The sequence below is a fragment of the Scylla paramamosain genome, chromosome 17, assembly GCF_035594125.1.
Source record: "Scylla paramamosain isolate STU-SP2022 chromosome 17, ASM3559412v1, whole genome shotgun sequence".
Lineage (NCBI taxonomy): Eukaryota > Metazoa > Arthropoda > Malacostraca > Decapoda > Portunidae > Scylla > Scylla paramamosain.
In genome coordinates this window covers 4,121,471-4,132,500 of record NC_087167.1, presented here as the reverse complement: position 1 = coordinate 4,132,500, position 11,030 = coordinate 4,121,471, and the positions used below count along the sequence as shown (strand labels likewise).

Genomic DNA, 11,030 nt, shown 5'->3' with positions numbered 1-11,030 from the left:
GTCGTGTTGCCTTGTGGCGTGTGTATCAACACCTTGGTGGCCACTTAATTAACGCAGCATCCTCCCGCAGCACCTGGCGTGAGAGTTACCTGTTGGGCCGAGGTGGCGTCAGAGCCTGTACCTTTAAGCACCAGATGAAGACAGAGGCAGGCAGGGCGAGTACTCACCGCGTAACAGGTAGCCAGATGCTGTGCTCGAGTGAGGAGCGATGAGAGAGGAGGCGTGGAGTAGGAGGAGAAGGAGGAGGAAGAGTAATTAGAGAGTGAGTGAGAGTGGAAGAGTGACCTTAATCCCTCTCTTTCTCTCATAGAACATTTCGTTCGGTGATATATATATTTTTTTCAACTTGAGGCCAAAACACACCCTCCCTCCCTCTCTTTGTTTCTCGTCAGTGTATCGTGTTATCTCTCTCTCTCTAGTACATTCCCTTTGTGCTTCCTCCTCTTTCCGCTGACCTTGGCCCTCCCTCACTCTCTCTCGCCTCTTCCTCTCCCTGGCTCACTCGTTCGGGAATTTTGCTTAATCTAGCTCGCTGCTTCTTTCTCTCACTGTCTCTCTCCGTGTCACTGTGTCTCGTCAGCTCACCAAACCCCCGCGTCGTCCCTCCAGCACTGTCCGAGAGGCACTGAGGGGCGCGCTAGGCCGTGAGGGGGAGGGCGGGACAGTGGCGGAGAGCAGTCCGTTCCGCAGCGGGCCAGAACCACTACTGAGACGCGCACACACTCGCACGCCTCCACAGCGGCGGGGCTGCCTGCCTGGCTGGCTAGCTGGCGCTCTCTCTCTCTCTCTCTCTCTCTCTCTCTCTCTCTCTCTCTCTCTCTCTCTCTCTCTCTCTCTCTCTACGTTTTGCGTTGCGAGAGCCTCGTTTTTGCCGTTTTCCACCATAGAACCAGTGGCTGCTGCTGATGATGATGATACTACTACTACTACTACTACTACTACTACTACTACTACTACTACTACTACTGCAACTACTACCACTAGCACTGTTTATGCCACTCTTACTACTGCTACATCTGCTGCTAGTATTGCTAATGCTTTTTTTTCCATTCTAGTTCAGTTTTTTTGTTTTCAGTTGTTGTTTTTTTTTCAGTATAAAATTACATTTCAAGAAGCAACATGTTTAGCGCCGAGATTTGTTTCCAGTCTGTGCCCTTCTGGCTTATAAAATATACGTTTTCTGTGAGCAGTGGAATCTGTCTTATTTCCAAGGCACTTTATGTAATATTGCTGCGTATTGGTGCTTCCTTATTTCCTGGTAATGGTATTATTGGTATTTGTAGCCAGAAAATGCCAAAAAGTATGTTTTGGTTGAACGTCACGTAGCACAGGAACAACCTTCAGTTTTACCCTTTCAACTGTAATGCAGCTGTACACAGAAATATCGAGGTGCGAGGTATGTATGTGTGAGTGTCTGGTCAACACCGTGCGTCTATAGAATCCGAAGAGAACGAACAAATTGTGGTGCCTGCTATTAATAATTGAATTGGAATGTGTTATTTTGACAGTCACAGGTTGGGTGGAGCTCACGTGTGTCTTCTCCCGCTGCAGTGAAAGCGTCGCAGGTGAGGGAAGGAATGGAGCAGCGAGTCGCCCACTAAAAGGATCAGAAGGATAATTGCACATGAACTGGAAACATGATCACTGAAACTAAGGAAGCTCATACATTTGTGAACTCAGAAAGCAGTCAGTGAAATTTTGAACCACCAGTGTCTGCGGGTAAAAATAGCTAAACATACGTATGACGATGACTGAAAAAAATTTTATGCTACATCATTTACATCATCTTAAGTCCGGCATGGTAATTTCGCTACCTGAGGACACGCGAACTTGGTAACACTGTCATTGGCGGACGCTCTCACCTGCTGAATTACCCACATATAATTTCAAATGTGCTACAAAACGACTTGATATTCCTCCCAAAGCCTTAAATTACTTACGAGTTACCGGATCACACCTGCACAAATAGTCAGGTACCTCACAGATAACTAAGAATTTTGGTCGGATTACAGAATCGGTTTGCCGCACATTTGTAAAGAAAACGTGAGCACGTGAGCCAATTACTGGGTGAGAGCGTCGTCCGGTGTCAGTGTTCCCGTGCTCGCGTGTCCTCAGGTGGCGAAATTACTGGGCCAGACTGGACGTGATGGAGTGAAGTGAAGCACGCCATCTTTCTATTCAGAGAGATAAGATAAGATAAGGCAAGGTAACTTCATTATCACAGTGTAATAAATACGTGGTATGAAATTCTTTTTGACCACATTGCTCATTCATATCGATTCAAGAGTAAGAAAGTAATACATGTTAACCCTTTCACTGCCACATGGTACACCTTTCCCTAATCACCAATCACTCTGAGACATCTTTACTTGTTCTGCAGTCACATCCAATCTTTGAACTGGGAAGAAATTGCAAAACGTATCCTTTTTCATCGCTAACTTTCTTGTAGATGCGCATAAAGACTTCACGCATTGCTTCTGGTGCTTCTAACTGTTTCGTGCCGCATATACGAGATATCCACTACACCTGGAAATACCCATTCGTACTCATAACATAAAATCCGATACGGGAAATTGTCAAATATACATGAATTGTGTTTTAAGTATAGTGTAATAACAAGCTTCTTCCTCTTAACACTAACATAAAGCTGTATTCGAATAAGTAGCCTTTATATGCCTCGGTCACGTTCTCGCACAGCAGGGAGAGCCGCAGTAGTGGGCGTGGCGGTGGCGGGGGCCGAGTCTTGCTGGATTAGGATTAGGAATGCTGGTAATTGTGAAAGTCCACTAACAGACTATTACGTTTTTGTTTATTTGAGGTGTTTTCGTTGCTGGTGTTGTTTTGGTGAGTGTTGTTTTTGTCGCTGTCGTTGTTGTTTTTATTATTTTGTTATTATTGCTGCTGCTGCTGTTGTTGTTGCTTCATATAAATTGTACCATGAGATGCAATTTATTTTTCGTTATTATTAACAGTATAACAGCTTTAGTAACAGTAGTATCAATAGCAGTATTAGGAAAAGGAAGAAGTAAAGGAGGAGGAACACAAAGGAAAGCAAAGAACCACCAGCCTGTTACTTCTTACTCACTTAATTGTACTAACTGCACGATCCAACATACAGTGAGAGAAACAGTACCAGGGAGAGACGAGTAGGAGGAGGAGGAGGAGGAGGAGGAGGAGGAGGAGGAGGAGGAGGAATAGCAATTGTTATTAGTGATGCCTCCCGTATAGTGTTGGTGACCACTTGCTATGAACACACGCCAGGCAGAGACGGGAGAGAGAGGTGAAGGGAGAGGGGAGAGGGAGAGAGGGGAGAAGGAAGAGGGAGAGAGGGAAGTGAGAGGCAGCGTGGCAAGCACCAGCAGGAGGCGGAACCCTGACTCGCTGCTTATTATAGTGTTGCACCTGTCTCTCTCTCTCTCTCTCTCTCTCTCTCTCTCTCTCTCTCTCTCTCTCTCTCTCTCTCTCTCTCTCTCTCTCTCTCTCTCGTCAGGATGAGATTCGCACGTACACATAAAGATGAACTAATTGTGTCGATCGGCATGACAGATGAGAGAGAGAGAGAGAGAGAGAGAGAGAGAGAGAGAGAGAGAGAGAGAGAGAGAGAGAGAGAGAGAGATACTAACAGACACTCACTATAAGTATTAATGGAAGGAAAGAAGGTATTATTAAAACGAATGTGATGATGATGATGAGGATGATAATGATAATAATAATAATGATAATAATAATAATAATAATAATAATAATAATAATAATAATAATAATAATAGTAATAATATTTGCTAACTGGTAGAAGTAGCGCGTACATCGAACTCTGCACACACACACACACACACACACACACACACACACACACACACACACACACACACACACACACACACACACACACACACACACACACACACACACACACACACACCGCAGCGTTGTATTTAAAGCTGCCTTAGCAAGGACACTCATGGCTTTCTCTACCTGCCCAGAAGACACCTGCATCCCTCCTCCTCCTCCTCCTCCTCCTCCTCCTCCTCCTCCTCCTCCTCCTCCTGGTCATCATACTGCACATGCTCTTCTTTCTACTTCTCCTCACCTCCTATAACACAAACTCCTTTTTTACCTCCTCCTCCTCCTCCTCCTCCTCCTCCCCTCCTCCTTCTCTTCCTCCTCCTCCTCCTCCTCCTCCTCCTCCTCCTCCTCCTCCTCCTCCTCCTCGTCTTGACCTGAGGTTGCAAAAGAGAAGCTAAGCAACCAGAGTGATTTCGATTTTACTCTCTCTCTCTCTCTCTCTCTCTCTCTCTCTCTCTCTCTCTCTCTCTCTCTCTCTCTCTCTCTCTCTCTCTCTCTCTCTCTCTCTCTCTCTCTCTCTCTCTCTCTCTCTCTTATCGACCTCATCGTCTTCCTCTTCATACTAAGAATTGTGAGATATTTGCTTTCCCTCTTCTGTTCTGTGGAGAAAAGGAGGGAAAAAAGAGGAGGAAGAGGAAGAGGAGGAGGGGGAGGGGGAGGAGGAAGACCAATGGGTTGCTATGATAGATGAGAAAACGTGGGAGTGAGGAAAAAATAGATGTAGAAAGCGAGATGTAGGAAGGAATATGAAGTTATGAACTTATACGTAGTAGGGAGGGAGGGAGGGAGGGAGGGAGGGAGGGTGGGAAGGAAGGAAGGAGGGAGGTTAGCGTCGGGTCAACTCAGTCAGTCAGGAGCTAGAGGCGAAGGTGGGAGGAGGATCCGATAGAGTTCAGGTAAGGTTCCTCTCTCTCTCTCTCTCTCTCTCTCTCTCTCTCTCTCTCTCTCTCTCTCTCTCTCGCTCTCGCTCTCGTTCTTGCGCCTTCACAATTTTAATTTCTTCATGATTTTTTTCCTCTTCTTCCTCATTGCTTTTATCATAATGATCTTTACCTTGTTTTTTTTTATATATTTTTTTTTCTGCCTAACCCCTCGTACTCTCTCTCTCTCTCTCTCTCTCTCTCTCTCTCTCTCTCTCTCTCTCTCTCTCTCTCTCTCTCTCTCTCTCTCTCTCTCTCTCTCTCTCTCTCTCTCTCTCTCTCTCTCTCTCTCTCTCTCTCTCTCTCTCTCTCTCTCTCATTCACTGCACATTACTCACTCTCTCTTTGTTTAATGTTGCCCGCGCCTCGCTCATTGGCCGCGCTCTTAGGTGCTTATTGTGAGTTGCTGTGGAGGACTCTGACGTGAACCTGTGCACGCGAAACTTTTATTATTTTTATTTATTTTTTTTTTTTTAACCTTGGTGGTGGTGGTGGTGGTGGTGGTGGTGGTGGTGGTGATTTTTTCCGTTTTTAGATTTTTTATTTGTTTTGTGTTCTCTTTGCATTTTGTCTGTTTTGTTTTTTTGTTTTCTTCTTTTTATTGTTATTATTATCATTATTATTATTATTATTATTATTATTATTATTATTATTATTATTATTATTATTATTATTATTCTCCTTTTTCTTCTCTATTTTTCTTCATTGTCATGAGAGGAATGATGGTGGTGGTAGTAGTAGTAGTAGTAGTAGTAGTAGTAGTAGTAGTAGTAGTAGTAGAAGTAGTAGTAGTATTTGTCCTTATTGTTGTTATATTAATGTATCAGCAACAGTTGCTATTGATGAAATATTATGGAGCAGTAGATAATAATGTTGTTGTTGTAGCAGCAGCAGCAGCAGCAGCACAAGCAGCAGCAATAACTGTTGCTGCAGTAGGAGTGATAAGAATAGTTGTAGCTGTAGTGGTGGTGATTGTGATGATGGTATTAACATTGTCGTTGTTGCTGTCATCTTAACCGTCATCATAATCATCATCATCTCTCCATTTGAATTATAATGATGACAGTAACAGTGTCGTTGTTGTTGTTCTTGTTGGTAGTGGTGGTGTTGGTGGTGGTGGCGGTGGTGGTGAAGCAGTATTAATAGTAATAGTATTAGTAGTACTAGTAGTGATAGTAGTATTACTAGCAGCAGTAGCTGCTGCTGCTGCTGCTGTTGCTGTGCTGCAGTAGTTATTATTATCGTTGTTGTTTTGTTGTTAGTGTTGATGTTGTTGCTGCTGCTTCTGTTGGTGGTGATGGTGGTGGTGGTGCTGCTGCTGTTGATGGTGGTGGTGGTGGCGTTATTCCTCTTGGAGTTGTTGAAGTGGTGGTGCATGTAACAGGAAGAGAAAACAACAGCTTGTATGAGTGTTTAATCTTTGTTGATTTCCACGCGCTGGCATCGCTTTCCTCATCGCTTTCCTCTTCATCTTTTCCCAAGCGTTTGTGTGACGAAGAAATAAATAATTTATTGTCGCTGCTTTAAACTTGCATATGCTTTTCTGATTTCATTTTGTGTTACATTTATCTTCAAAATTGCTTACGTGGACTGTAATATACGTTCACAATAGGTCAGATTATTGAATATTATGCAGCTTCCAGACTCTTTTCATCATTATCATCATCATCATCATCATCATCATATTATTATTATTATTATTATTATTATTATTATTATTATTATTATTATTATTATTATTATTATTATCATTATTATTATTATTATTATTATTATTATTATCATTATTATTATTATCATCATTATTATTATTATTATTATTCCGTTCTTTTCTTCACTTCTTCTTTTCTTCTATTTTCTTCTTTACTTCCTCTTCTTCCTTTCTTATTTTTTTTCTCTTCTTCTTCTTTTCTTTTATTTTATTTTCTCCTCCTCCTCCTCTTCCTCCTCCTTTTCCTCCTCCCCAGTACAAACAGCATCCGGCACCAGGAGGCATGAAAAGGGATGGGATCTGGGCAGTGTTTGGGAGAAAGGTGTGCTGGGGACAGGAGGCGGCGAGGAGGGAGTGTCAGCGAGAGGAGCAGAGACAGGAAGGGCAAGGAAGGAGAGAGATGCTACTGGGGGGGTCTTTGCGTCTGGCACTGAAGGAAGGTCACTCAACATAAGACTTTAACTCCTAGAATAGACATAATTTTATCTCAGAATACAAGAATAGCATCAGTTTTTGGAGTTTGTTTTTCTATCCCTATGTCTAAATGGGGGGGATAACTGAAGCAGATTAGACAGATTAATTCCTGGAGTATGTTTAGTTTACCTAACCAGAGGATACAAGAATAGTAGCGGTTTTGGGGCAGTTGTTTTTTTGGAGTTTATTTGTCTATCCCTATGTCTGAAGGGAGGGATAACTGCAGCAGGAAGCAGATAAGACAGGTTAACTCCTACAATAGATATAGTTTTACCTCAGGATACAAGAATAGCATCAGTTTATCAGTTTTTTATCCCTGGTCAAGTGTTGCTGGAGGGATCATTAAAGCAGGGAGCAAATAAGACAGTTTAACTTTGAATATATATATGGTTTTATCACAATGTACTAGTAGAAAGAGCAGCAGTTTTTTAGTTGTATTTGCGGATTGTATTCCTATGTGTCTGTCTGGCCATGTCTTGGGGGAAGGGCAAACCGAGGCAGGAAGCAGATACGACATTTCAGCGCCTTGCATAGATATTGTTTTATCGGCTTTATCTCAGAATACAAGAAATAGCAGCAGTTTTTTGGAAGTTTCATTTGTGGCCAGCTGTATTTATAACCCTGCCTCGTTAAAAGTTAGTGGAGGGAAGGATTACTGAAGCAGGAACCAGATCAGAACGTTTAACTCCTAGAACAGATATAGCTTTAATCTAACTCACAAGAAAAAGCAACAGTTTTTTTTTTTTCTCTCTCTCTCTTTCAGGAGGGAGTCGTATCATTTAGGAAACTGTATATCCATCCCTATGTCTCGTCGGAAGCCACTGAAGGGAGTTACTAAAGCAGGAAGCAGATAAGATCGTTGAACTCCTTCCTAGAACAGTTATAGCTTCATCCTAAAACACAAGAAAGAGCAGCAGTTTTTAGGAGAGAGTCTTACTATTTAGGGGACTGTGTTTATATCCCTGCGTCTCGTGAGAAGCTAATGGAGAGAGGGCGATTACTGAAGCAGGAAGCAGGAAGTGGGCGAGGCATCAGTACCCGCGTTACCTTGACCGTCACGTGACCAACAAACCTTTCCTACCAGATTTTTCCCTTCTTCCCGGCGCCCTCCTGACTTCCCACCGCTCCTCCCCCAGCTCCCATCCTTTCAGTAGTCAAGATTCCGCCCCAAATTGCTCGCAGAAGATTATTATTATTCTTATTACCAACTCAGTATGTGATTAGAGGGCGCTGGCGTCCCTGGAGGGCAAACACGGGGTGCGGGCGGGTATTTCAAACAGCTTTACGATAATAGCTGCCATCGGCCCGGCTGTTCCTTTCCAGGGCTGTCGTTGGGAAGGGGAAACTGTTATTTTATGCCCGGTAGATTTTTATATTGTTTTCACCTTTTCTTTCTGTCTCTCTTCTTTGTGTTTCGTCTCCATAAAAGTGTGTGTGTGTGTGTGTGTGTGTGTGTGTGTGTAGGTTTTGCCATGTACGTACTACTTCTGTCTGTAAGTTATCATTATAATTATTATTTTTTATCATTTTTATCATTATTATTATTATTATTATTATTATTATTATTATTATTATTATTATTATTATTATTATTATTATTATTTTCAGCATCATCCCGTGTGTGTGTGTGTGTGTGTGTGTGTGTGTGTGTGTGTAGCCATTACCATTAGACCTAGAATCCTTAATTAACATCACCCTAGTAATCAACGTCACCACAGGAGCCAATTCAAGGTGCTTAAGTAAGTCACTGAAGGGAAGCTGAAGTGGCACACTCGCGGCGCTGCTCCAGTCACAGCACTTCGTCGCGATACGCCGAGAGCAGTGGATTCATTGCGGGGAGCCTTCTTCGCTCAGGCAGGAAATGTGTGCGGTTAGGCGCCATTGAGACTGAAAAGATCCCCCTCAGAAACTATTGCTGGAAGAATTTGGTTTACTGTTTGATGGTTGAAGGGAAAATTGCCTCTCTCTCTCTCTCTCTCTCTCTCTCTCTCTCTCTCTCTCTCTCTCTCTCTCTCTCTCTCTCTCTCTCTCTCTCATTCGCTTTCCATTTCCTCACTTCTTTTTCCTTCTTTTTTTCTTCCATTTGCCATTTCCTCTGTTACGCCTCATTTTATTGTCAGCTTTCCTCCTCCTCCTCCTCCTCCTCCTCCTCCTCCTCCTTTTCTCTATTTACTCCTTCCAACCACCATTCTCTCTCTCTCTCTCTCTCTCTCTCTCTCTCTCTCTCTCTCTCTCTCTCTCTCTCTCTCTCTCTCTCTCTCTCTCTCTCTCTCTCTCTCTCTCTCTCTCTCTCTCTCTCTCTCTCTCTCTCTCTCTCTCTCTCTCCACAATACACTTTTGTTTATGGAATGCTTAGCCAATATTGGTTTACGTAGAAACCCCATGAAAAGCAAAACTAGTCAGAAACTGCCATGGTGTTTGATGGATGCAAGCCAAACTCCCGTCTGTTCAATCCGTTTCCGTGGTAATGCTTTATGTAACGCTTAGCTAATACTGACTTACGTAGAAGCACTTCAGAAGACTTTATCAGGAACTATCAGTGCGTTTGATGGCTGAAGGCAAACTTCGTCCCTTTCTTCCTGTCTCAAGCTAAACTTTTTTTGTATACATAATGCTCGGCTAAGACTGATTTACGAGTACGTAGGAACACACACAGAAATTACTGAATTGTTTGTGTTTGCTGGCTGAAGCAGTTCATTTTTCGGTCTTTTTCTTCAAGATAAGCGTTTTTTTTTTTTTTTTCTTTTTTTGGCTTAGTCAGTAACAAAAGATGATGATGGTGATGACAACAACAATAATAATAATAATAATAATAATAATAATAATAATAATAATAGTAGTAGTAGTAGTAGTAGTAGTAGTAGTAGTAGTAGTAGTAGTAACACCGCATGTCCTTTGATGTACTGTTCACAAGTACTTGAAGAATAAAACTGTTATCCATCGAGTCTATAACCTTATAATATCACAAGAAACAGACTCATGATACACCAAGTTCATGATTTGTCTCTCTCAATACGTCTTTCATGCCACCTCACTTTTTCATCGCGATCACTAGCTTTGAAAATCCCTAGGTACTTCAGCCCTTACAAGACCAAGATTCTGGCGGTAATAGGCACCCACATTCCCCTAGCAATGCCCTCCCCTACAAACAGGCTGTAAAATTAACTAAGCCACCCTTGTGCTGCTAATATGGATTTGCAAACCTTACTGCCCTCCGCTGGGAACAAGCCAATTAGCGCGGAGACACCTGTGCCTGTAATCTGCTCAGGTTAACCAGCTCGGTGAGGATCGCGGCCTTCCATCCAGCGACCAGCAGACAGCCTCGTGCCTCGCCTAACCCGACCAATCACGTGAGGCGGGGTAAGAAAGGAACAGATGGAAGGGAGAGGACGCCTGGATGGGAGGGAATCGTCCATTAGCTCAGCCCGGGACATGCATCAGAATGGAGAAGAGAGGAAGGAGACTGTTCATCAAGTTAATGTGGAGATATTAACGTAAAATCCGTGTGTATATCACCAGCTGGTTGTGGCGAGGCGCTCCACCTCCCAACGCCAAACGCACGCCGTGGATTAAAAAGGAGATATTTACTCTACACAAATAAAGAAGGAAAATTCTTTAAAAGCTCATGATTTCAATTTCTCACTAAAAATAATATTACACATAAGGAAAGATCAAAGAAGCCTCGTTATCTTTACTTCTTCACGTTAGGAAACAGTAAATAAAACAGAAAATAAAAGAAACCTTATGATTCAAATCGTCATTGAAAAAATGGAATTACGTAAATAGAGGAAACTTAAAAAAAAGTATCATTTCAAACCATTAGTGGCTCCCTTCCATCATATATCACGCAAACATTTACGCAGGCAGGCAGGCAGGCAGGCAGGGAGGGAGGGAAAGCAGGGAGACAAGCAGGCAGGCAGGCAGGGAGGAAAAGCAGGGAGACAAGCAGGCAAGCAGGCAGGTTAGGAAATAGACGAGCAGGCAGATAGGCAGACAGAATGGAGAAGCAAGCAAACAAGTAAGAAGGCAAGCAGGCAGGGAAGGGAGAAGGCAGGCTGGCAGGAAAGAAAACGGATACG

The 11,030-nt window shown here is 42.9% G+C and overlaps 2 protein-coding genes across 7 annotated transcripts in view; one reads left to right on the top strand and one right to left on the bottom strand.

Annotated features, from left to right (window-relative positions):
* The window catches only part of LOC135108342 (uncharacterized), a 151,711-nt gene extending 150,981 nt beyond the window's left edge, over window positions 1-730 (bottom strand). For 2 of the 3 annotated variants that reach the window (XM_064019225.1, XM_064019226.1), the window contains exon 1: window positions 168-730. The gene's annotated coding sequence lies outside the window, so the exon portion shown is untranslated. The remainder of the gene's footprint in view (window positions 1-167) is intronic. The other variant, XM_064019224.1, reaches the window with a different exon arrangement.
* LOC135108340 (serine-rich adhesin for platelets-like) overlaps window positions 1-11,030 on the top strand; it is a 105,058-nt gene that overhangs the window by 79,840 nt on the left and 14,188 nt on the right. The window contains exon 3 of one of the 4 annotated variants that reach the window (XR_010272213.1): window positions 1,552-2,631. The exons of the other annotated variants lie outside the window; for them this stretch is intronic. The gene's annotated coding sequence lies outside the window, so the exon portion shown is untranslated. Of the gene's footprint in view, window positions 1-1,551; window positions 2,632-11,030 lie in introns of those variants that run through there. 4 annotated transcript variants of the gene reach the window in all.